This window comes from Schistocerca serialis, chromosome 1 (genome assembly GCF_023864345.2).
Source record: "Schistocerca serialis cubense isolate TAMUIC-IGC-003099 chromosome 1, iqSchSeri2.2, whole genome shotgun sequence".
In the NCBI taxonomy this organism is placed as follows: domain Eukaryota; kingdom Metazoa; phylum Arthropoda; class Insecta; order Orthoptera; family Acrididae; genus Schistocerca; species Schistocerca serialis.
This window is the reverse complement of record NC_064638.1, coordinates 1,074,429,170-1,074,455,181: the sequence shown is the minus strand read 5'-3', so window position 1 is coordinate 1,074,455,181 and position 26,012 is coordinate 1,074,429,170. Positions and strand designations below refer to the sequence as shown.

Here is a 26,012-nt window from a genome sequence, read left to right as displayed (position 1 = left end):
AAGATGCATACGCTCGATGAATTTACTGATTTTTATTGTATAGTCATTAGCATCTGAGTGCAGCACGATCCAGGCAACTCAGGCAAAGTCCATAAAGCATTCTTTAAGTTATTCTGCACAAGTGCAAGTAATGCCTGTCATGTAGCACTGCTGAAAAATAAATGTAATGTCACAATAATACAAATGACGTAGCAAGTTACAGCATTAACACAGCTTTAAAGTGAGTTCGCTTCTAACATAATTCAGTACTAATTATCTCTAAATTGTAACTCGAATAGCTTAGCATCCTTGTGTTTTCGTCAATGTTTACTGATGACCATTATCTGTACACAAGCTACAGAGCCGGCCGGAGTGGCCGAGCGGTTCTGGGCGCTACAGTGTGGAACCGCGCGACTGCTACGGTCGCAGGTTCGAATCCTGCCTCGGGCATGGATGTGTGTGATGTCCTTAGGTAAGTTAGGTTTAACTAGTTCTAAGTTCTAGGGGACTGATGACCTCAGAAGTTAAGTCCCATAGTGCTCCGAGCCATTTGAACCATTTGAACAAGCTACAGATAACAGTAAGGAATCTCAAAAGAGTCACTCTACTGAGACATTTGTTTATGCATGTACTGAGCACATATTAAAAATGTGTCGGATATTCGCCGTCCGCTGTCAACGAGCGGACCTAGGCGCTTCAATCCGGAACCGCGCTGCTGCAACAGTCGGAGGTTCGAATGCTGCCTCAGGCATGGATGTGTGTGATGTCCTTAGGGTAGTTAGGTTCAAGTATTTCTAAGTCTAGGGGACTTATGACCTCAGACATTAAGTCCCATAGTGCTCAGAGCCATTTGAAAGATTTTTGTCGGATCTTCTGTGACTTAGCCCAGGTATTTGATATTATCAGTCACAAAATTCTATTAGAGAAGTGAAATTTTTACGTAATATATAGTTCAGTCAAGTGTAGTTTTGTTCTTTTTTAAGAAAGAAAGTGAAGAACGTGACCTTTGGTTGTTCGGATAATAAACTGAAGCGCCAAACAAACTGGTATAGGCATGCGTATTCAAATACAGAGATATGTAAACAAGCAGAATACGGCGCTGAGCTCGGCAAAGCCTATATAAGACAAGTGTCAGGCGCAGTTGTTAGATCGCTTACTGCCGCTACAATGGTAGGTTATCAAGATTTAAGTGCGAACGTGGTGTTGTAATCGGCTTACGAGCGATGGGGCACAGCATCTCCGAGACAGCGATGAAGTGGGAATTTTCCCGTATGACTGTTTCACGAGTGTACCGTCGATATCAGGAATCACGACACAAAGTTTTACGCGTCGCCTGGGCCCGTCAACACCGACATTGGACTGTTGATGACTGGAAACATGTTGCCTGGTCGGACACGTCTCGTTTCAAACTGTATCGAGCGGATGGACGTGTACGGGTATGGAGACAACCTTATGAATCCATGGAGAGCAGCATGTCAGCAGGGGACTCTTCAAACTGATGGGGGCTCTGTAATGGTGTAGGGCGCGTGCAGTTGGAGAGATATGGGACCCCTGATACGTCTAGATACGACTGTGACAGGTGACACGTACGTAAGTATCCTGTCTGATAACCTGCATCCTTTCATGTCCATTGTGCTGACGGATCTGTGCAATTCCAGCAGGACAATGTGACACCCCACAGGTCCAGAATTGCTATAGAGTGGTTCCAGGAACAGTCTTCTGACTTTAAACACTTTCGCTGGCCAACAAACTCCCCAGACATTAACATTATTGAGCATATGTGGGATGCCATGCAACGTGCTGTTCAGAAGAGATCTCCACCCTCTCATACTCTTATGGATTTATGTGCAGCCCTGCAGGATTCATGGAGTCAGTTCCCTCGAGCACTACTTCAGACATTAGTGGAGTCCATGCCACGTCCTGTTGCGGCACTGCTCACTGGGGGTACTTCACGGTATTGGGCAGATGCACAAGTTTCTTTGGCTCTTCAGTGTAGCAAAACGGACGCCACATCATCTGCACTGGGAGATATTACGATGGGAGTCCCACAGGGTTCGATCATTGCACCAGTACTTTTCTTCCTTAATGCTAATGATCTAGTCTTTTATTTTCGTCAGGAGTTAGAATTAGTCCTGTCTGCGGATAATACAAGCATTGTTGAGAAGTCTAGAAGAGAAGCATGAACAGAGAAAACAGAAACAACGTTTTTGTGAATGCTAGTGACTGATTTTGAACAAATGGGGTAGCTTTAAACTTTGAAAAAACACAGCTCATCCAGTCTACTGCCAAAAATATTTCGATTCCTATTATCCCAGCCCAAGTAATAAACTAGATAGAAAGTTCTAAGTTCGTAGGTGTACATTTTGATGATAACATAAATTGGAAAAACCATATAACAGACCAGCTTAAACAAGTGGGTTCGGTTACTTTTGATATAAGAATAATCACCAACTTTGCTGATACAGAAGTTAGTAAGTTAATATATTTTGCATATTTTCTTTCACTAATGTCTTACAGGATAATATTCTGGACTAGCTCCTTGCTCAGGTAGAAAGCATTCACTGAACAAAAGATAGTAAATAGACTTACGTGTGGGGTTCACACATGTACATGTTGCAGGCTCTTTCAAGCAACTGCGAATACTAACCACAGCCTTTATTCACTCAAGAAAATTTGTACCAACTATCAATTCGAGTTTGACAGTAACAGATACTCTCAGTACTAGAAGGAAAAATGATCTGCATTGCCGTTTAATGAATCAAAATTTGGCACAGAAACGGGTGAAATATGGAGCTATAAAAGTCTTTGACAATGTACTCCACACCAGGCAAATTCCTGCATAGAAAATAAGTCATTTATAGAGAAAAAAATCTGTCAATTGCCAGCACGTACTCATATAAATACTAGTCGTATATGTGTGTCGGATGTTCGCACATCCTATATCGTTTATCGTGAATGCGGTTCATGGAACACATAATTAAAGAACCAACAAGCTCTTATTCGAAAAAAAAGGAAGGCAACTTCCTTCCAAATCAGAATGAACGCTAAGACATCAAGGATTGAAGGAAATGTAAAAACCATTACGATAAAATAGTTACAAGATGTAGCCGTCTGAAAGTGTGATCGATCTGTATTGAAGCCGAAGAATCTGCCTTATAGGAGAAGCACTCAACCAACTGGAACACCAGACCACAGGTAACGGACTGACTCAACTCTTCAAACTGTCACTGTTTCCTCGACTTTCCTTCCTAATTTTTACCCTTGTCCGGTTCTCACAGCCCGTCTAAACGTCATAGCTTGCAAAACATTCCTGCCGAGCGCTCTCGGCCTTATGTAACCTAGGGTAATGCCTGCGGGAAACGGGATCAGCACACTTTCTTTAAGCGACGTTCCGGTGATTAATGTCGGTCCAGTGTCGATATTTACTACCTGTTTCAGGACATTCCTTAGTATTTCGAGATGTTTTCACAGTGGTTATACCTGGTCCCGGATGTTCTAAACTTTTTTACTAATAGCTTTTCCATTATTTCGAACTTCTGAACAGACGTAGCACACTAACGTAATGGTGCATGTACAAAAGCGGCTGCTTGCCCCGCTCCTAGCGACATGTTCCTTACCGGTTAAAATTTATTCAATTTCACAAATTTGTTCACATGCTGAATTTTTTGAAAGTATGCTCTGAACTTTTTACTTCACTATTTCACCAACTCTTCCAGGGAGAGAATCAGTTTTAGAGATTGTGGTTAGAACACGCTCAATAAATCACAAAGAGTAGAAATTCCTGTCTCCGTAGAAATAGCTGCTCCCGGAAGGTGACAAAAATGAGCAGATATATACGTAAGATTAGCTACTATTTCTGGGGTTTATATAATGAAATTTCCACTCTACAGCAGAGTGTGCGCTGATATGAAACTTCCTGGCAGCTTAAAACTGTGTGCCGGACCGAGACTCGAACTCGGGACCTTTGCCTTTCGCGGGCAAGTGCTCTACCAACTGAGCTACCCAAGCACGACTCACGCCCCGTCCTCACAGCTTTACTTCTGCCAGTACCTCGTCTCCTACCTCCCAAACTTTACAGAAGTTCTCCTGCGAACCTTGCAGAACTAGCACTCCTGAAAGAAAGGATTTTCTGTAAAGTTTCGAAGGTAGGAGACGAGGTACTGGCAGAAGTAAAGCTGTGAGGACGGGGCGTGAGTCGTGCTTGGGTAGCTCAGTTGGACAGCCGGCACGGTAGCTCAGCGTGTTCGGTCAGGGAGCCGGTTGGCCTCTGTAATAAAAAATTGAGTGGAAGGATCAACCACCGAACTTGAACAGGATGTCTTGGGACGTCCGCAACGACCGAACACAACGATCAATAACGGGAAAAAAAGTTGGTAGAGCACTTGCCCGCGAAAGGCAAAGGTCCAGAGTTCGAGTCTCGGTCCGGCACACAGTTTTAATCTGCCAGAAAGTTTTTTTTTTATTTCTGGGGTGTTCAGAACCTCTTGGCCAGTTTGAACTGATGCTGCACTCTTAGGATCAGACGTAGAAACGACGTTTTTAAGAGTTTCTAAATCTTCGGTTTCAAGTAAATCACTGCAGACAACAATGTGCCCCCGCTCTTATGACTGGTTCTCGTGGCACGGGAATATCAGGTGCTGCTGCCCTGAAGGCTTGTTTTCTGCAAGGTGCTTTAACAAACGTCTTCCTTTCAGCAGACACCAACTTGTCAACAGGACGAAAACAAGTACGCATAGTTTCAACAACGCAGTGCAAACCATGAGCAAGACAAGTCAAATGTATTATATTTGGAAATATATTTTTGAGGGCCAGACCAAATTTGATCACGTAACTTGCTGCTTCAACCACAAACAGTAATAGTTGCTCGTCCTGAATGCCATTTGGCCATAGTAAATTCATGAAACCGAGGAAAAGATGAGGAAACTCCGGAGCTATTTGTCATTTGGAACCGCTCTATTAAAAGTAGATACTGCGTAGACCGTAAATTTTTGTTAAGAGACCCAGTTACAATATTTGAAATAAACCGTCCCTCACAGTCTTGTTTTCCGTCGATTGACACCCATATAAAATTATTTTGGCTTTGATCCCGTATTTTTTTTAATAGTTTGGTCGTAGCACTGTTGTACGTCAATTCCACTAAGTACCTGGGTGTAAGAATTACGAACAACTTCAGTTGGAAAGACCACATAGATAATATTGTGGGGAAGGCGAAGCAAAGGTTGCGTTTCATTGGCAGGACACTTAGAAGATGCAACAAGTCCACTAAAGAGACAGCTTACACTACACTCGTTCGTCCTCTGTTAGAATATTGCTGCGCGGTGTGGGATAGTTACCAGGTGGGATTGACGGAGGACATCGAAAGGGTGCAAAAAAGGGCAGCTCGTTTTGTGTTATCACGTAATAGGGGAGAGAGTGTGGCAGATATGATACGCGAGTTGAGATGGAAGTCATTAAAGCAAAGACGTTTTTCGTCGCGGCGAGATCTATTTACGAAATTTCAGTCACCAACTTTGTCTTCCGAATGCGAAAATATTTTGTTGAGCCCAACCTACAAAGGTAGGAATAATCATCAAAATAAAATAAGAGAAATCAGAGCTCGAACAGAAAGATTTAGGTGTTCGTTTTTCCGCGCGCTGTTCGGGAGTGGAATGGTAGAAGTATGATTGTGGTTCGATGAACCCTCTGCCAAGCACTTAAATGTGAATTGCAGAGTAATCATGTAGATGTAGATGTACGTAATTTTTATGTATAGTGGATTCGTCTGACACTTTACTCTGCGTATACTTCCTCAATGAAATTTCTCAGATCAGGATTAGTTAATTTCCACAGCGTAATATCTGCCGTCGAAAAGGCTTCGCACAAATCAAAAGAAAGCTGCGAAAAAGTTCTGTTAGAACATTCACCTAACAACACATGTACGGGACCACTTTTCGTGGATTTACTTCTTACGTCCTCCTTATGTTTGTTGATGTCCACATACTGAACGACTTTCAGACATTTTTCACTAACAACTGTTTTTTCACACGCACGGCAATAAAGTACTTTGCCATCTGTCGTTATCAACGCTCCTTCGAACTCTCGCTCATATTGTTGCAATCTAAACTGATTACTTGTTTTCACTTTCGGCATAGCACTTAATCGCGAAGAACTTAAAACACGCCACCAAGCCATTAGCCAGTAGTCGTCGCTCACCACAGATGTGAACTGATTTTCTTTAGACAGAACATCCAGTCAACTTAAGATAGGTAACTGAGAGAGGCTTCGAAAATAAGTCATTCGTCGCTGTAGAGTTGTATTAATTTAGGTGTAACGAAAATTATGAAATGAAACATTTTAAAAAATCGTACACAAATTAAATTATAATGTTAAAGATTTTGCTTGGTATTACACTGTAAGCAGCTCCGAAAGACACGGTTCCGACTAATCCCTTAACACCCATGTTGGTGCAACCCTGTGGGGGGACCGGCGAAGTCCCGCAACCAAGGCCACGTATTGTGAACAAGCGCGAAGGCTAGTCCTCAGCAGCCAACCCGGAAGGAATGCAAATTATAAATAAATAGATAAGCTTTCACAACGACCGAACAAATGAACACAAAGTTTAATTTTTTTTTGAAGAATAAGTATTTCAATCAAAAAACACGCAAAACATGCAGTACAATTGATTTTACAAAATATTATGCTTATTCACAAAACATGCAAAATTTGCATTTACATTCACTATAGAACCATGCCTAAAACGTAAGAAAATAAACAATTCGAACATGTTATCCTAAGAGCACGCTTCTCGAATAATAGAAAAAAGTATGCAATTGCATGAAAATCCGGTCCCTAGTAATCACCAGGTTGAGTCCAGCCAGAGAATGGCCCGACTGCTGCTTCATACTTTGCCCTAAAGCGCCACTGCACGGCATGTGGTTAGCACACCGCTCTCGCGCCTGTTATGTCGGCATTTCGAAACCTTCTCCTTGGAGCACCTCCTCAGTTGCCTTCACGATGTCGAGTTGTCCCCCGTCAAGTTCGTCTAGCGAGGTAAAACGTTTGGCGGTATCGTGAGTGGAATACCCAGATCCTTTGGCAGTCACACATTCTAAACCTCCAATTGCAGGGAAGCAGTTTTGCTGCAAAATGAGAAACTCAGCCTCGTAACGTGCAAGCAATTCTGCACGGATGGTCCTAGCTCTTTAGGTCTGCTGTTAGGGCCAGCCGCTGTGGTCGAGCGATTCTAGGCGCTTCAGTCAGGAACAGCGCGCCTGTTGCGGTCGCAGGTTCGAATCCTGCTTGAGGCATGGATGTGTGTGATGTCCTTAGGTTAGGTAGGTTTAAGTAGTTTCTAAGTCCAGGGGACTGATGACCTCAGATGTTAAGTCCCATAGTGCTTGGAGCCATTTGAACCATTTTTTTGTTTTTTTTTCTTTTTTTTGTTTTGTTTTGCTGTTAGGTGGAGAGGAACCAACGGGCACTGGCGGACGAGTGTGTAAGCGCTACCGACAGAGACGTCCAGTTGAGCAGCGAAGTGTTTGGTTGTAATCCGTCGATCATCACGAATGAGAGTGTCCGCACGTTTGAACATTGCAGGAGTTACAGTTGTTTGTGGCCGGCCGACACGCAGGAGATCGGGCGGTTTTGAGCGACCTTGTTGCGATGATGAGACAGAAGCGTTGCCCACAGTCTCAACGTGCTTCTGTTCACTGTCAGGTCACCACATACATTCTGCAAGCGCCTGTGAATATCTGCGATGCTCTGGTTTTCCGCCAAAAGATACTTACAGCTCTCTGCTTGGAACGCACTTCCATTACAGACGCCGTTTTGAAGGCTATGTACAGTGCCCCCACCTACCGGGACTTCATGAAACTAGGGGCTGCAGCGGGAATTATCCACGATGTCCCATAACAAATTCCTCATTTTTTTCAGCCGAAATTGGCCGGGAAAAAATGTGTTGCATTACTTATTGAACGCCCCTCGCAATTTTACCACTAACAAAAACTGCACCTACTACGAAATCTATGCCTATTACTGTAATCAGAACATCAGTTTTTAACTGCCACATTCAACAAAGCACTCAATCACTCCACGGCAGTCTATACTGTCGATTCCTTGAGCGTTCCGGAGGGCATTGTGGCTGAATCTGACTCTTCCGTTGTCTGGTTCCCAGGTTGCAAGACACAACTCCTCTGACCAGAGGCAGCATTGTTGCTCCGGTCAGAAGTGTAGCCACACGCAGCACACGTCACCTATCACTTTCACAAAGATTAACCTCTGACTCTGAGCTCATATTCTGATTACATCGATGTTTTGTATAAGGGGCAGTCATATGAAAACGAGATGGAAAAAAGAAGTAAACTGTTTACTGTTTTAGAAGTAATTGCCGTGACTGTTAACACATTTATCCCACTGAGCAACAAGACGATCAATGCCTGCATAGAAAAATATGCCCAGATATTTAAACGACTTCACTGTGTCAAGCAGAACACTAATAATACTGTATCCAAACATTACAGGATAGTTCTTCGTACCTATCCGAATTAACTTACATTTTTCCACATTTAGAGATAGCTGTAATTCATCACACCAACTAGAAATTTTGTCTAAATAATCCTCTATCTTGCCGGCCACCGTGGTCAAGCGGTTCTAGGCGCTTCAGTCCGGAACGGTCGCAGGTTCGAATCCTGGCTCGGGCATGGATGTGTGTGATGTCCTGAGGTTAGTTAGGTTTACGTAGTTCTAAGTCTAGGGGACTGGTGACCTCAGATGTTAGATCCCATAGTGCTCAGAGCCATTTGAACCAATTTTTTTGAACAACCATCCTATCACACTTCCCTGGGGCAGTCCTGACGATGCCTTTGTCTCTATTGAGTATGTTTCTACGATTCTCCTGCGTGAACAATTTCTTGGATGTGAAATTTAAAACTTCGGCTTTTGTTTCGCTATCTTCAACTGACACACGAGACTGATCAACAAGGGACTGAACGGAAGCCTTAAACCCTTAGAGCGATTTTATATCCGAGCAGAACTTTCTCGAGTTCTCTCCCATATTTTTTTTTAAGGTATGACTGTGGTATCTGTTGCATGCTTCGCCAACAGATCTTCTCACTAACGCGCGAAGCTCTACTAACCTTTGCTTGCAGTTATTTTTGTCTTGTCTTTTGAATCGTCAGTGCGACAGCCTCTGCTTCCTCCGCATCTTCCGAATTCCGTTACTAAACCATGTTGGATCTTTTCCATCCCTTATCCACTTACTACGCACGCAACGCTCCAGACCACGATTTACAGTCTTCTTAAACTTCACCCATAATTCCTCTACGTTCATCTTACTGCAACTAAGTATAGTCAGTTCATTGTCTAAGTACGATGCTAACAATGGCTTATCTGCTCTATCTGGAACAAACTCTCTCCTTGCCTTCTTGAGCGATTTATTAACTTTCGCAACCATTGTTGCTATAACGAGGCCATGACTGTTAATCACGTTTATATACCGACTCTGTCGATAAGATCCGGCCTATTCGTAGCAACAAGGTCTAAGATATTTCCATGGCATGTGGGCTGCTGAGCTAACTGCTCAAGACAGATTTCGGAAAACGTGTTCAAAAGTATTTCGCACCACTGTCTATCTATACCCCTCCGCAATTAATCCGAAGACACCTCAGTCTATACTCGGTTAAAGTCGCATGATCTGCGTATTTACACGTACTGACCGTAGACAATCTTTGAATGACTCTAGAACTGTGAAACTTCTTTATTTAAATATGTAAATCTGTACTTAAGTTGCTGAATGACTGAGAAGATGAAACTTCTACGTTATTTGATTCTGAAACAGGTGAGTAAAACTGAACGTACTGAGCCTACTTTCTCTTTATTTTTTCTTATCTTGTCAACACTGACCCACAATATTCTAGAGCATCGCAATCTGATTGCTCAAAAAAAATTACAACCTGAATTCAAATAATTAATACAGAAGAATGGCCCTGGCTAGAAAGAAATCCTAACAATAACCTATATACACTCCTGGAAATTGAAATAAGAACACCGTGAATTCATTGTCCCAGGAAGGGGAAACTTTATTGACACATTCCTGGGGTCAGATACATCACATGATCACAGTGACAGAACCACAGGCACATAGACACAGGCAACAGAGCATGCACAATGTAGGCACTAGTACAGTGTATATCCACCTTTCGCAGCAATGCAGGCTGCTATTATCCCATGGAGACGATCGTAGAGATGCTGGATGTAGTCGTGTGGAACGGCTTGCCATGCCATTTCCACCTGGCGCCTCAGTTGGACCAGCGTTCGTGCTGGACGTGCAGACCGCGTGAGACGACGCTTCATCCAGTCCCAAACATGCTCAATGGGGGACAGATCCGGAGATCTTGCTGGCCAGGGTAGTTGACGTACACCTTCCAGAGCACGTTGGGTGGCACGGGATACATGCGGACGTGCATTGTCCTGTTGGAACAGCAAGTTCCCTTGCCGATCTAGGAATGGTAGAACGATGGGTTCGATGACGGTTTCGATGTACCGTGCACTATTCAGTGTCCCCTCGACGATCACCAGTGGTGTACGGCCAGTGTAGGAGATCGCTCCCCACACCATGATGCCGGGTGTTGGCCCTGTGTGCCTCGGTCGTATGCAGTCCTGATTGTGGCGCTCACCTGCACGGCGCCAAACACGCATACGACCATCATTGGCACCAAGGCAGAAGCGACTCTCATCGCTGAAGACGACACGTCTCCATTCGTCCCTCCATTCACGCCTGTCGCGACACCACTGGAGGCGGGCTGCACGATGTTGGGGCGTGAGCGGAAGACGGCCTAACGGTGTGCGGGACCGTAGCCCAGCTTCATGGAGACGGTTGCGAATGGTCCTCGCCGATACCCCAGGAGCAACAGTGTCCCTAATTTGCTGGGAAGTGGCGGTGCGGTCCCCTACGGCACTGCGTAGGATCCTACGGTCTTGGCGTGCATCCGTGCGTCGCTGCGGTCCGGTCCCAGGTCGACGGGCACGTGCACCTTCCGCCGACCACTGGCGACAACATCGATGTACTGTGGAGACCTCACGCCCCACGTGTTGAGCAATTCGGCGGTACGTCCACCCGGCCTCCCGCATGCCCACTATACGCCCTCGCTCAAAGTCCGTCAACTGCACATACGGTTCACGTCCACGCTGTCGCGGCATGCTACCAGTGTTAAAGACTGCGATGGAGCTCCGTATGCCACGGCAAACTGGCTGACACTGACGGCGGCGGTGCACAAATGATGCGCAGCTAGCGCCATTCGACGGCCAACACCGCGGTTCCTGGTGTGTCCGCTGTGCCGTGCGTGTGATCATTGCTTGTACAGCCCTCTCGCAGTGTCCGGAGCAAGTATGGTGGGTCTGACACACCGGTGTCAATGTGTTCTTTTTTCCATTTCCAGGAGTGTATTTCATTAAGCCCTTACCTCACAAAAATCTTCATTACGCGAACTACTGCAATACAGCGAGCGTCAATACTGCCAGTTAAATAAAAGATTCTAACTACTAAAACCACTACTACTAATAAGCATGTGGTTAGCAAAGGAAAGATTTTGTTGCAAACCAAATAATGTATTTTTACCTTAATAATGTGCCATCCAGTTCAAACACGAATATAAATCGTCATTGACATCTAGCACAAAGGTATATAATCATGAATAGTATTCAATCTCCAAGTCGAACATGTACAGATCGTTAGCCTACGCTAACACTTCAACCACTACCCTCCATCAATGCTAACTTCTCACATCTAACATCACTGCTGGCTGTTCACCTCCAACTGCCCAACAGTACTTCCATCACTGCTAGCGACTAACTTCCAACTGGCCAGCAGTGCTGTCGATTAACTTCCAACAACGAGTCCGACCAGCCACAGAGTCTCTTACAAAGAAAGCGCAGTCAGAGATCCAATGCAAAGCGCTACACAGCGTTACCAACACAGAAGCAGCCCACTTACACTGTTACAGAGGAATCGAGTGGCCGTTAAAAATATCCAACAATTAACTTTGTTTTACCTATACCTGTTAAACGCGACCAGATAACTCCACTGACATATTCAAATTTAATCTCAGTAGAGACAATATTTTTGTCAACTGCAATGAACACTCCACCTCCTATGGCCCCCTATCTGTCTTTGCGATATGCATTCCATCATTCGCCAGAGCTTTCCACTTCGGGTTTGAGCCAGCTCTCGGTCCCAAGAATGATTTGACCGCCAGAACTTTCCTGAAGGGAACTTTAGTACGAATACTTCGACAGTTTATTGATGAAATTTTGACAGTCGAAGTGTCTTTATTCTAAGCGGGCTCTGACTTCCCTTGTCGTGGCGAGTGTTCATCAGATCACCTCAAACTACTGTATAGTCTAAAAGACTCCTATGTGCACTCTACAAGTACTATGCTGAGTAGCTGCTTCCTGTGTGGAATCCACCCCTGACCTATCAAGGGGAATCCTACAAATCCCTACACGATAACACAGGTCTGGAAATCTACACAGAGTCGACGAAACCTGTGGCAGAGACCCTCCACTCGGCTCCAAACCAAAGGACCCCGATACATTCTGGGAACGATGCTGCAAACTGCGAGCTCGGCTTGCACCCTGCGTGCGAGGCCACCTGTATCAACTGAGGCTGGCGTCAGAACCATTGCGGCATGCGTCGTTGCCGCGCGGGAAAGCCGCGCTGTCTGTGACGCCTTGCTACGGTTCGCGCTGCTCCACCCGTTGGAGGTTCGAGTCCTCCCTCGGGCACATGTGTGTTGTTGTCCTTCGCGTCAGTTAGTTTAAGTTACATTAAGAAGTGTGTAAGCCTAGCGACCGATGACCTCAACAGTTTGGTCGCATACGAACTTACCACCATGTGTCGGTGGCGCTGACGTGATCCACAAAATGCAGACGACTGCGCCCTGCACGCTCGATAGCCGCAGGCAAGGCCACCTCCATATCTCGGATGTACACATCATGCAAACGATGTACGGATCCGTAAAAAGAGTCGAAAAATTTAAATATTTAGGGGAATACATACAAGTAGGAGGATCAACATAGAACCAACAGAAAGACTCCAGAAAGCATACGAACTCACATGGTCACATTATAATAACAAAAGCATATCAAGACAGGCCAAAATTAGATACTACAAAACAGTTGTATTATCAGAAGCACTACATGCGTCAGAAACGATCACAATTGGAGCATCAGGCATTATAGAGACATAAAAAATAGAACGCAAAATTCTCAGGAAAATATTCGGACCAAAACACAAAGATGGCATATGGATGAAAAGATATACCAGCGAGTTATACCAACACACTGACAGACTCACAGACATGATCAGGAAACGCAGACTAAATTTCTACGGACACATACAGAGAATGGACAACACCAGACTTACAAAGTGAATCTTTGATGTAGTAAAACATTAAGCCTTAAAACAAATTGGTATCATGAAATAGAGGAAGACATAAGGCAACTGGGGATCAACAAACAAATGATAAAAGACAGAAAGGAATTCAGGAACAAAATTAGGAATGCAAAATTTATGATAAATGAGAGGAGGAGGACTGTAGCATTATGGACAGAACAAAGAAAACAAGAGCATAGTCAAAGGATGAAGAGATTTTGGGAAGAGAAAAGGAAGAAAGGAAAGAAGCGAAAATTGTGTCATCATGAGAAATTTGAGTTCAAACACTGTCCATAAGGGCAAAAATGATATGAATGAATGAAATGAATGAATGGTAGTGTTTAGAGTACAAATAGATGTGCAAATTACTTTGCAATGTGAATGTAAATTGACTCGTTCCACATCATGAGGCTTTATCGTGCAAAATGATCCATGGACACATGAAAGTAACTAAAGTGCGCGTCATTTATGTTGGCGGCCGAGTTTAGGTTCGTTCTGCGCATCTGACGTCACAAAACACAGTCAGCCAATGAACAGAGAACGACGTTGCCAGATCTCGACTGCAGTGCATAGCATGGACGAGTGTCTTCAGTTTTAGAAACGTTCAGTCATAAATAATGTAATAGAACAAAAGCAATGTCTTGATAGCAGACTTTCTTTTATAGAAAGTTTGGAAAAAGCATTCTTTATACCAGTTGCTTCATATTCTATTAATTAAACCAAACAAGCAATAAGACTCCTAATTCAGGCGATAGCAAGGAAAGGTGCTTGTATCAATTTCACGAAACGTTTTTTCGAAATAAAGAACAGCGGTAATTGTTTATTTCCTATTGTACTTCGCCGAAGCGTGAGTAATTCATAGTCATGCCAACAGTATTTGTCAGTATTTTGCGTGACGTGTTACAGTTCTGATGGCATTCTGTCGTCTGACGAGCTGCATTAGCGTAACGGTTAAGGTGATGGGCTTCTAAGTGAAAGGTAAGGAGTTCAAACCTTGTGTACTCCTTAATATTTTTATTATTTAAAAACAATATCGAAGTGCCTTACTTCACGAATTATATTCGTTTGAATGCAATTTTCTTGAAATTTCTAGTGCTTTGTCTCTTCATTAACCCTTTCGCAGCTGCAGACACGTGCTCCCCGCATTCCGCGCTGTGTGTGATTTTTTCATCACTGCACTGCTCGCCTGTGCAGACACATGGTGTTCCCACTGCTTTGACACACTTATCATTCGATTTCACAAAAACTATTTGGCCCAAAAATTTGATTTTTACACGTCTTCTTGACTGATACCTTCCCCCCATAAATGACTTAATTTTGTTTCGATGTTCAACGCAGTTATTATGCAGCATTACATGTAGTAATTTTATATGAAATTTAGGTATCTTGTCCACATTTCATTCTCAACATCGTGGCAACTAAAATCGACCATACGGAAAGTATACTCTATGGACTTCTACCTCTGCAAACTCTTCAAAATTTCGTGCAATGGTTTACTATATTTAATGCTGCATAATAACTGCGTTGAAGATCGAAACAAAATTAAGTCATTTATGGGGGGAAAGTATCAGTCAAGAAGACATGTAAAAATCTAATGTTTGGGCCAAATAGTTTTTGTGGAATCGAATGATAAGAGTGTCAAAGCAGTCGGAACACGATCTGTCTGCACAGGCGAGCAATGCAGTGACAAAATCGCGGACAGCGCGGAATGCAGGGAGCACGTCTCTGTAGCAGCGAAAGGGTTAATGCGGCCGTAGTGGCTTTACTTCATGAACTGCGCGCTCCCCCCTACACGTAAGCTTGCGAACTATGCTATACTATGGCGCTGCTTCTATTGGCGCGTGCGTCGTGTGCAACTGGCAACGCAGCAATCTCCCGCGTCTGGGCGGGCATGCGCGAGCCGCCAGGATAAAAGAATTGAACTATAACTAACAAGGCTACACTCCAGACAAATGTCTTTGGGAGAGAGTTCCTAACAACAGGAGCAACGTGGATTCATATAGTAAAGCTGCAATGCCTGAAGAAGTCTGGGGGGTAGCAGTGGAAGTCAGATGGTTAACGAAGGTTACAATGATAATGATGATAATGTGGTAATCATGATGGTGATACGCCGCGCGGGATTAGCCGAGCGGTCTCAGGCGCTGCAGTCATGGACTGTGCGGCTGGTCCCGGCGGAGGTTCGAGTCCTCCCTCGGGCATGGGTGTGTGTATTTCTCCTTAAGCTAATTTAGGTTAAGTAGTGTGTAAGCTTAGGGACTGATGGCCTTAGCAGTTAAGTCCCATAAGATTTCACACACACATTTGATGGTGATACAAGCCGCTCGAATCAAGATGCATAAATGCTTAGCTACATACTTCTGCAGCAGAGCAGTTGCAAAAAGCTGATGTAAGAACATGTTGTGATAGTAAATAGTGCCTGAAAACGAACCCACAAATTTCGAAAACAGTGTAGATCGATAAAACACGTTTTGTGACAGTAGGCGGATTTTATTCAGCCACAAATATTGAGATGCAATCGTAGTCGTAACCATTCCCACCATGGATTGGGCGAAATAAACGCCAAGCTTGCCCTCGGTATAGGAGTGCTGTGAGGAAATAGAACACTGCCGGTGAGATGCTTTTTCAAGCACGTTGCCTCTTTGAGAAAACTAGCCTGGGCGATCGTAACGGGTTTCGCTCTCTACTTTGCTTTCACTTTCATATTCACTCGTAACCACACAAAGATCACTTACGCTTCAAATCGACTTGTTACACTCGTCGAGACGACGGGTGATTAACTACGTGTAAAATACGCATATCTATGACTATTACGGAAAAATCTGCATCAGGAGGTTGCTAGACACCCAAAGTGAAATTCTCATGTAGTTGGCACACTCAGCTGCCGTAGTGTCACAATCGTCACTTTCTAAACGAGCTCGTGAGGTGCAGACTCGTACGTGTACATTTAAGTAGCAGCTGTGAAGTGGCTCAGAAACTCCATCTGACATAAAAGTTTTCTGAGTATGGTACCGCACCATAATGTATAAAACTACTGCTGCTGGAAAAAAACCAACGTTTCGGCCACTGTTGCAGCGGCCTACTTCTGGGTCTAATTATATAAACTCCACCTGGTTTGCACGTGAATAAAGGAGCAGCATCTCCAATATCCAGAAACTCATAACTGTGGGCGTCAGGTGGAATTAAAGTTTCCAAGACGTATATGATCCCATTTTCATCAGTTGACATTTGAGAGCGAGTCGCTGGTCTGGTCCCACCAGCAATCCACCAACTGAACATAGCATTGCCAGCTCCCAGTGTGTTGCTACTTCCGCTGCGCAAAGCATTGTCCCCGCCATTTTTAAACATGAAAGTTTTCCAGACATGAAAATTTCTCCAGCTTAAAGAAGAGCCGTATTTCTGGCCCTGATTAAAGAGAAGATCTTTTTTTGCATGCTTGGAGACAACCTAGAGACGTACATCATATGTGAATTTCAGGACTTTTTCATGATTTTTGTAGAAGAAAGATTTTAAACTTCATGCATGTCACTTGCTAAATAAAGGCAACATTGCAAAAAAAAACACGCTTTTTTTTCAAAAGGCTACATATAACAAACGCAATGCGATACAAAACATTGGAAGGAAGCGTTGAAGAGCAAGATATTTTGGTAATCAACGAAAAAATAGAAATATTTATGTTCAGTAGTAATCGAAATATGACATGATAAGTTTGAAATTGTTTCATGGACTGGATAAGTTCACCAGTTTGAAAAAAAATTAACACAACTCTAGCTGTAATTATAATTATTTGTACTGATTTTTAACAAGCTTAGAGAAATTATAGAAGACTACACCACACGTTACGTTAAGATATTTTATGTGTTTTTTGTAGGAGAGACTTTTGTTACCACTACTGAGTGCACAGAGCCTTAGTAGCTGCCTGCAGAAATACAGGTGGTGTAGAAAAATATGGAAACACCAAAAATACAGCGCATTACCGGGCTTAATACGGTGTAGGAAAACTGATAGCATTCAAAACAGCTTCCAATCGTCTCGATACGGATATATACAGAACCAGCATGGTTTTCAATGGAATCTCATTCCACTATTCTTGCAAAATAGTGGTGAGTTTTGATAACAATGAGGGAGGTGTGCAGCGATCACGCACCCTTCTTGCCAAAGTAGACCACAAAGGTGCAATAATATTGCGATCTGGTGCCCCCCATCTTTCGCTCTTGGATCGTAAACTGGGCCAGAAGTTGCAGACAGTGTGAAATAAGACTCATCCGACCAAATGCGATTCTTCCATTGCCCTATATATAGAGTCCAGGTTTTATGGCTTCGCCACCATATTTTCCTGTTACGAGCATTTGCATCACTGATGAGTAGCTTTGGAATTAGAGCTGTCCCTGCAGTCCCCTGCTTAAGGGTTCCCTTCATCTTGTTTTGGTGCTGACGGGGTTCGTGAATGCGACATTCAGTTCAGCAGTGACTTTTAGAACTGTCGTCTTATTTTTCGTCACAATACTCTTCAATGACCCGACGTGAAACTCAACACACACTTTCGCCCGCGCTGTGACTTAGCGGATGATGTTTTTCCTCTTCCCCTGTGTGCGGTATAAATCGATACGGTGCCTCTTGAAACACCAAACATTTCGGCTAATTCGGTTACAGAACCATCCACTATACGATCACCAATAATTCGCCCACGTTTTAATGCACTGCGTTCCCACATAATGCACTCACAACTACAAAGAACACAGTTCCGAACACGGCTGACACTTGCAACGTATTGAGGACATTGCACAGATACCGTTCGTTGTCAAATACAACAGCGCAATCTCCAGTTTTGGCTAACATCTGCATTTATTCTCAGACACGAATTTCTTGTGGTTTCCTATATTTTTGCCCCCCCCCCCTTTGTAACTTATCGGAAAAACAACGCAATTTCGTACCTTAAACGTCAGATGTGAAGTAATTGAAGCTGGGCTATACAATGAGGTAACAAAAGTCATGAAATATCTCCTAATATCATGTCGGAACTCCTTTTGCCCGGCATAATGCAGCAACTCGAAGTGGGATGGAAACAACAAGTCGTTGGAAATCACCTGCAGATATACTAAACTTTGTTTCCCCTATAGGCTTGTATAACTGCGCAAGTGTTGCCGGTGCAGGATTTCGTGCACGAACTGACCTCTCGATTATGTCCCATAAATGTTCTATTGTGTTCATGTTGAGCGATGTGTGAAGTCAATCAGTCCCTCAAACTGTCCAGTTCTTGAAACAAATCGCGAACAATTGTGGCCCGGTTACATGGCGCACTGTCATCCACAAAAATTCCACCGTTGTTTCGGAACATGAAATCCATGAATGGCTGCAAATGGTCTCCAATTAGCTGAACGAAACCATTTCCAGTCCATGGTCAGTTCAGTTGGACCAGAGGACCCAATCCATTACATGTAAACTCAGCCCACACCACTATGGAGCTGCTACCAGCTTGCACAGTGCCTTGTTGCCAATTTGGATCCATGGCTTGTGCGCCAAACACGAACCCTACCATCTGCTCTTACCATCTGAAATCGGGACTCCTCTGACCAGGGCCACGATTTTCCAGTCGCCGAGGTTCCGACCGATGTGATCACGAGACCAGAAAAGGCACTGCAGGCGATATCTTGTTGTTAGCATAGGTATTCGCGTAGGTTGTCTTCTGCCACAGCCAATTAACGCCAAATTTCCCCCACTGTCCTAACAGACACTTCCGTCGTATATCCCAAACCGATTTCAGCGGTTGTTATTTCTACATCAACATCTACATGGATACTCTGCGAATCACATTTAAGTGCCTGGCAGAGGGTTCATGGAACTACCTTCACAATTCCCTATTATTCCAATCTCGCATGGCGCGCGGAAAGAATGAACACCTATATCTTTCCGTACGAGCTCTAATTTCCCTTATTTTATCTTGGTGATCGTTCCTCCCTATGTAGGTCGGTGTGAACAAAATATTTTCCCATTCGGAGGAGAAAGTTGGTGATTGGAATTTCGTGAGAAGATTCCGTCGCAACGAAAAGCGCCTTTCTTTTAATGATGTCCAGCCCAAATCCTGTATCATTTCTGTGACACTCTCTCCCATATTTCGCGATAATACAAACCATGCTGCCTTTCTCTGAACTTTTTCGATGTAATCCGTCAGTCCTATCTGGTAAGGATCCCACACCGCGCAGCAGTATTTTAAAAGAGAACGGACAAGCGTAGTGTAGGCAATCTCCTTAGTAGACCTGTTACATTTTCTAAGTGTGCTGCCAATAAAATGCAGTCTTCGGTTCGCCTTCCCCACAACATTTTCTATGTGTTCCTTCCAGTTTAAGTTGTACGTAATTGTAATACCTAGGATTTTAGTTGAGTTTACGGCTTTTAGATTAGACTGGTTTATCGTGTAGCCGAAGTTTAACGAATTCCTTTTAGCACTCATCTGGATGACCTCACACTTTTCGTTATTTAGGGTCAACTGCTACTTTTAGCACCATTCAGATATGTTTTCTAAATCGTTTTGCAATTTGTTCTGATCTTCTGATGACTTTATTAGTCGATAAACGACAGCGTCATCTGCAAACAACCTAAGACGGCTGCTCAGGTGGTCTCCAAAATCGTTAATATAGATAAGGAACAGCAAAGGGGCTATAACACTACCTTGAGGAACGCCAGAAATCACTTCTGCTTTACTCGATGACTTTCCGTCAATTACTACGAACTGTGACCTCTCTGACAGGAAATCACAAATCCAGGCACTTAACTGAGACGGTATTCCATGGGCAAGCAATTTCACTACAAGCCGCTTGTGTGGTACAGTGTCAAAAGCCTTCCGGAAATCCAGAAATACGGAATCGATCTGAAATCCCTTGCCAATAGCACTCAACACTTCTTGTGAATAAAGAGCTAGTTGTGTTTCACAGGAACGATGTTTTCTAAACCCATGTTGACTGTGTGTCAATAGGCCGTTTTATTCGAGGTAATTCATAATGTTCGAACACAATATACAGTATGTTCTAAAATCCTGGTGCATATCGACGTTAGCGATATGAGCCTGTAATTTAATGGTGTTGCTTGTCAAGTTTTGTCTCAAGTACAGATAGTGTTGAGGATCAGTGGACAAAGTTCAAAACCATCGTACAATATGTGTTAGATGAGTATGTGCCAAGCAAGATCGTAAGAGATGGTAAAGAGCCACCGAGGTACAACAACCGAGTTAGAAAACTGCTGCGGAAGCAAAGGGAACTTCACAGCAAACATAAACATAGCCAAAGCGTTGCAAACAAACAAAAATTACGCGAAGCGAAATGTAGTGTGAGGACAGCTATGCGAGAGGCGTTCAATGAATTCGAAAGTAAAGTTCTATGTACTGACTTGGCAGAAAATCCTAAGAAATTTTGGTGTTATGTCAAAGCGGAAGGTGGATCAAAACAAAATGTCCAGACACTCTGTGACCAAAATGGTACTGAAACAGAGGATGACAGACTAAAGGCCGAAATACTAAATGTCTTTTTCCAAAACTGTTTCACAGAGGAAGAATGCACTGTAGTTCCTTCTCTAGATTGTCGCACAGATGACAAAATGGTAGATCTCGAAATAGACGACAGAGGGATAGAGAAACAATTAAAATCGCTCAAAAGAGGAAAGGCCGCTGGACCTGATGGGATACCAGTTCGATTTTACACAGAGTTCGCGAAGGAACTTGCCCCCCTTCTTGCAGCGGTGTACCGTAGGTCTCTAGAAGAGCGTAGCGTTCCAAAGGATTGGAAAAGGGCACAGGTCATCCCCGTTTTCAAGAAGGGACGTCGAACAAATGTGCAGAACTATAGACGTATATCTCTAACGTCTATCAGTTGTAGAATTTTGGAACACGTATTATGTTCGAGTATAATGACTTTTCTGGAGACTACAAATCTACTCTGTTGGAATCAGCATGGGTTTCGAAAAAGACGATCGTTTAAAACCCAGCTCGCTCTATTCGTCCACGAGACTCAGAGTGCCATAGACACGGGTTCCCAGGTAGATCCCGTGTTTCTTGACTTCCGCAAGGCGTTTGATACAGTTCCCCACAGTCGTTTAATGAACAGAGTAAGAGCATATGGACTATCAGACCAATTGTGTGATTGGATTGAAGAGTTCCTAGATAACAGAACGCAGCATGTCATTCTCAATGGAGAGAAGTCTTCTGAAGTAAGAGTGATTCCAGGTATGCCGCAGGGGAGTGTCGTAGGACCGTTGCTATTCACAGTATACATAAATGACCTTGTGGATGACATCGGAAGTTCACTGAGGCTTTTTGCGGATGATGCTGTGGTATGTCGAGAGGTTGTAACAATGGAAAATTGTACTGAAATGCAGGAGAATCTGCAGCGAATTGACGCATGGTGCAGGGAATGGCAATTGAATCTCAATGTAGACTAGTGTAATGTGCTGTGAATACATAGAAAGAATGAGCCCATATCATTTAGCAACAATATAGCAGGTCAGCAGCTGGAAGCAGTTAATTCCATAAATTATCTGGGAGTACGCATTAGGAGTGATTTAAAATGGAATAATCATATAAAGTTGAACGTCGGTAAAGCAGATGCCAGACTGAGATTCATTGGAAGAATCCTAAGGAAATGCAATCCGAAAACAAAGGAAGTAGGTTACAGTACGCTTGTTCGCCCACTGCTTGAATACTGCTCAGCATTGTGGGATCCGTACCAGATAGGGTTGATAGAAGAGATAGAGAAGATCCAACGGAGAGCAGCGCGCTTTGTTACAGGATCATTTAGTAATCGCGAAAGCGTTATGGAGATGATAAACTCCAGTGGAAAACTCTGCAGGAGAGACGCTCAGTAGCTCGGTACGGGCTTTTGTTGAAGTTTCGAGAACATACCTTCACCGAGGAGTCAAGCAGTATATTGCTCCCTCGTACGTATAACTCGCGAAGAGACCATGAGATAAAATCAGAGAGATTAGAGCCCACACAGAGGCATACCGACAATCCTTCTTTCCACGAACAATACGAGAACCGATAGAGGTACTCAAGGTACCCTCCGCCACACACAGTCAGGTGGCTTGCGGAGTATGGATGTAGATGCAGATGTAGATGCCGATCTCGCAATATTAAATTCCGTGACGATTTCCGAAATGGAATCCCCTACGCGTCTTGCTTCAACTACCATACCGCTTACATTCCCGTCTTGCAGCCGTAATCCCGTCGGAAACCTTTGCACACGAATCGCCTGAGCACAAAAGACAGCTCCGCCAATGCACTGTCATTTTGTACCTTGTGTACGCGATACTACCGCCATCTGTGCATGTGCATGTGCTGTCCCATGACTTTTGTCACCTGAGTGTATGCGAGCTGCGCTGAGGCAGAAGACGGGCGGCGCGCAGCTGAAGGCAGTGAGAGTGAGCCTCGGTCGGCGGCCTTGGTTACCTGCCTGCTGCCGCGAGAGACGGACGCCCGCGTCGGTGGAAGCTGCGGCGGCGACTGAGACGCGTGGCGGCCAGCGGCAGTAAAAGTGGTCACTCTCTCCGCCTCTCCACTCCACGTCACACGCGCTGCTCACAACTCTGCCCGCAGGCGGGCGCAGCCTCGCACTCTGTGAATCAACTGCGACAACACCACCACACACAAGTGCGTGCACTGTCCGCCCCCGGTATCCGAGTGGTCGCCGGCACGGTAGCTCAACGTGTTCGGTCACAGGGTTAGCTGCCCTCTGTAATAATAATAATAAAAAAAACTGAGTGAATGGCTCAATAACGAACTTCAACGGGAGTCATGGGACGTCCGCCACGAACAATTGCACCGAACTCTAACGAACAAAAAATGAGATAACAAAAAAAAAGGTGGTCAGCGCGACGGACTGTCAATCCTAAGGGCCCGGGTTCGATTCCCGGCTGGGTCGGAGATTTTCTCCCCTCAGGGACTGGGTGTTGTGCTGTCCTAATCATCATCATTTCATCCCCATCCACGCGCAAGTCCCCGAAGTGGCGTCAAATCGAAAGACTTGCACCCGGCGAGTGGTCTACCCTTACGGGAGGCCCTCGCCACACGCCATTATTATTATTAGTGCGTGCACTGCCACTCTCTCTTCATGTTCCATGTTCGCTATAGTAACAGAGAATTTTGGAGAAAAGAGAGAGGAAACTGTACGATTATGAGAGCTCAGATGGCAAACGAGTAATAACAGGAGAACACGGCATGTGCCGCAACGTGATTTCCCAGAAACTTTGCTCAGTGCAAGAGGACTCAAAACAAGCGAACACATCTCTCGGCTTATCCACAGATACTTGACCGTTTCTGAGAAAACGACGGTCAAAGTTCTTGAGCTCCTTATATGTGCCTTTTAGCGGATAAATCGGTCAGCCGCAGTTGTGGCACAGTGCCTAAATCACGACTTCACAATTTTGCGCCCTGGTTCCAGAGCCGGATGGCTTGGCTCTGAGCACTATGGGACTTAACTGCGAAGGTCATCAGTCCCCTAGAACTTAGAACTACCGGGTGATCAAAAAGTCAGTATAAATTTGAAAACTGAATAAATCACGGAATAATGTAGACAGGGAGGTACAAATTGACATACATGCTTGGAATGACATGGGGTTTTATTAGAACTAAAAAAATACAAAAATTCAAATAATGTCCGACAGATGGTGCTTCATCTGATCACAATAGCAATAATTAGCATAACAAAGTAAGAAAAAGCAAAGATGATGTTCTTTACAGGAAATGCTCAATATGTCCACCATCATTCCTCAACAAAAGCTGTAGTCTAGGAATAATGTTGTGAACAGCACTGTAAAGCATATCCGGAGTTATGGTGAGGCATTGGCGTCGGATGTTGGCTTTCAGCATCCCTAGAGATGTCGGTCGATCACGATACAATTGCGACTTCAGGTAACCCCAAAGCCAATAATCGCACGGACTGAGGTCTGGGGACCTGGGAGGCCAAGCAAGACGACAGTGACGGCTGAGCACACGATCATCACCAAACGACGCGCGCAAGAGATCTTTCACGCGTCTAGCAATACTTTTTTTTTTGTTCTAATGAAACCCCATATCATTCCAAGCATGTGTGTCAGCTTTTAGCTCTCTATCTACATTATTCCGTGGTTTATTAAGTTTTCAAATTTATACTGACTTTTTGATCACCCGGTACTTAAACCTAACTAACCTAAGGACATCACATACATCCATGCCCGAGGCAGGATTCTAACCTGCGACCGTAGCGGTCGCGCAGTTCCAGACTGTAACGCCTACAACCGCTCAGCCACCCCGGCCGGCTCCAGAGCCGATTACTACTTTCATCTTTGTTTTTCATTTATATTCTCACGTCCGTAGAAGATTGCTACACGAATGTTTTCCAGTCCATATTGAAATAATGTTGTCGTTATTCGTCTTATTAACTGTATGTCTGGTGAATCAGTTTTTAAAAAAATGAGAAAATTATTTGAAATTGTTTCGGCGAAATTCCTGTAGAGTATCTTCATTCGCAGTCCGTTGGAAGAGTCATTTTTCGGTAAAGTGAGACGTTATGTTTGTTTGGCCGTAAAATTATTTCCAACGCGTGAAATTTTCAGCAGTGTTAACGAACTTTCTTTCCCGAGTAAGACTCATACAATGAAATGTCACTATGGAAAACCTGCCTCAGCGTTATGCTCGCGGTGTTCGGAAATTCTATATTTCGAATCTTTCTACGATCGGTATCATTGAAGGGAATGCACAAATCTTGCTGAATAATAAACTTAAGAATAAAATATAAGAACTAATATAAGAATTGCTATAAGAGAGAACCATAAGAAGATGAGAAATTAAAAACATTGTAGCCCTTAAAAAATACCATACACGTATATATAATGTATATACACTCCTGGAAATGGAAAAAAGAACACATTGACACCGGTGTGTCAGACCCACCATACTTGCTCCGGACACTGCAAGAGGGCTGTACAAGCAATGATCACACGCACGGCACAGCGGACACACCAGGAACCGCGGTGTTGGCTGTCGAATGGCGCTAGCTGCGCAGCATTTGTGCACCGCCGCCGTCAGTGTCAGCCAGTTTGCCGTGGCATACGGAGCTTCATCGCAGTCTTTAACACTGGTAGCATGCCGCGACAGCGTGGACGTGAACCGTATGTGCAGTTGACGGACTTTGAGCGAGGGCGTATAGTGGGCATGCGGGAGGCCGGGTGGACGTACCGCCGAATTGCTCAACACGTGGGGCGTGAGGTCTCCACAGTACATCGATGTTGTCGCCAGTGGTCGGCGGAAGGTGCACGTGCCCGTCGACCTGGGACCGGACCGCAGCGACGCACGGATGCACGCCAAGACCGTAGGATCCTACGCAGTGCCGTAGGGGACCGCACCGCCACTTCCCAGCAAATTAGGGACACTGTTGCTCCTGGGGTATCGGCGAGGACCATTCGCAACCGTCTCCATGAAGCTGGGCTACGGTCCCGCACACCGTTAGGCTGTCTTCCGCTCACGCCCCAACATCCTGCAGCCCGCCTCCAGTGGTGTCGCGACAGGCGTGAATGGAGGGACGAATGGAGACGTGTCGTCTTCAGCGATGAGAGTCGCTTCTGCCTTGGTGCCAATGATGGTCGTATGCGTGTTTGGCGCCGT

The 26,012-nt window shown here is 44.5% G+C and overlaps 1 protein-coding gene across 1 annotated transcript in view; it reads right to left on the bottom strand.

The window, feature by feature from the left end:
- LOC126459039 (progestin and adipoQ receptor family member 3-like) overlaps positions 1-22,862 on the bottom strand; it is a 117,082-nt gene extending 94,220 nt beyond the window's left edge. Inside the window, exon 1 of the mRNA XM_050095834.1 lies at positions 22,821-22,862. The gene's annotated coding sequence lies outside the window, so the exon portion shown is untranslated. The remainder of the gene's footprint in view (positions 1-22,820) is intronic.
- Positions 22,863-26,012: the final 3,150 nt, after the last annotated feature.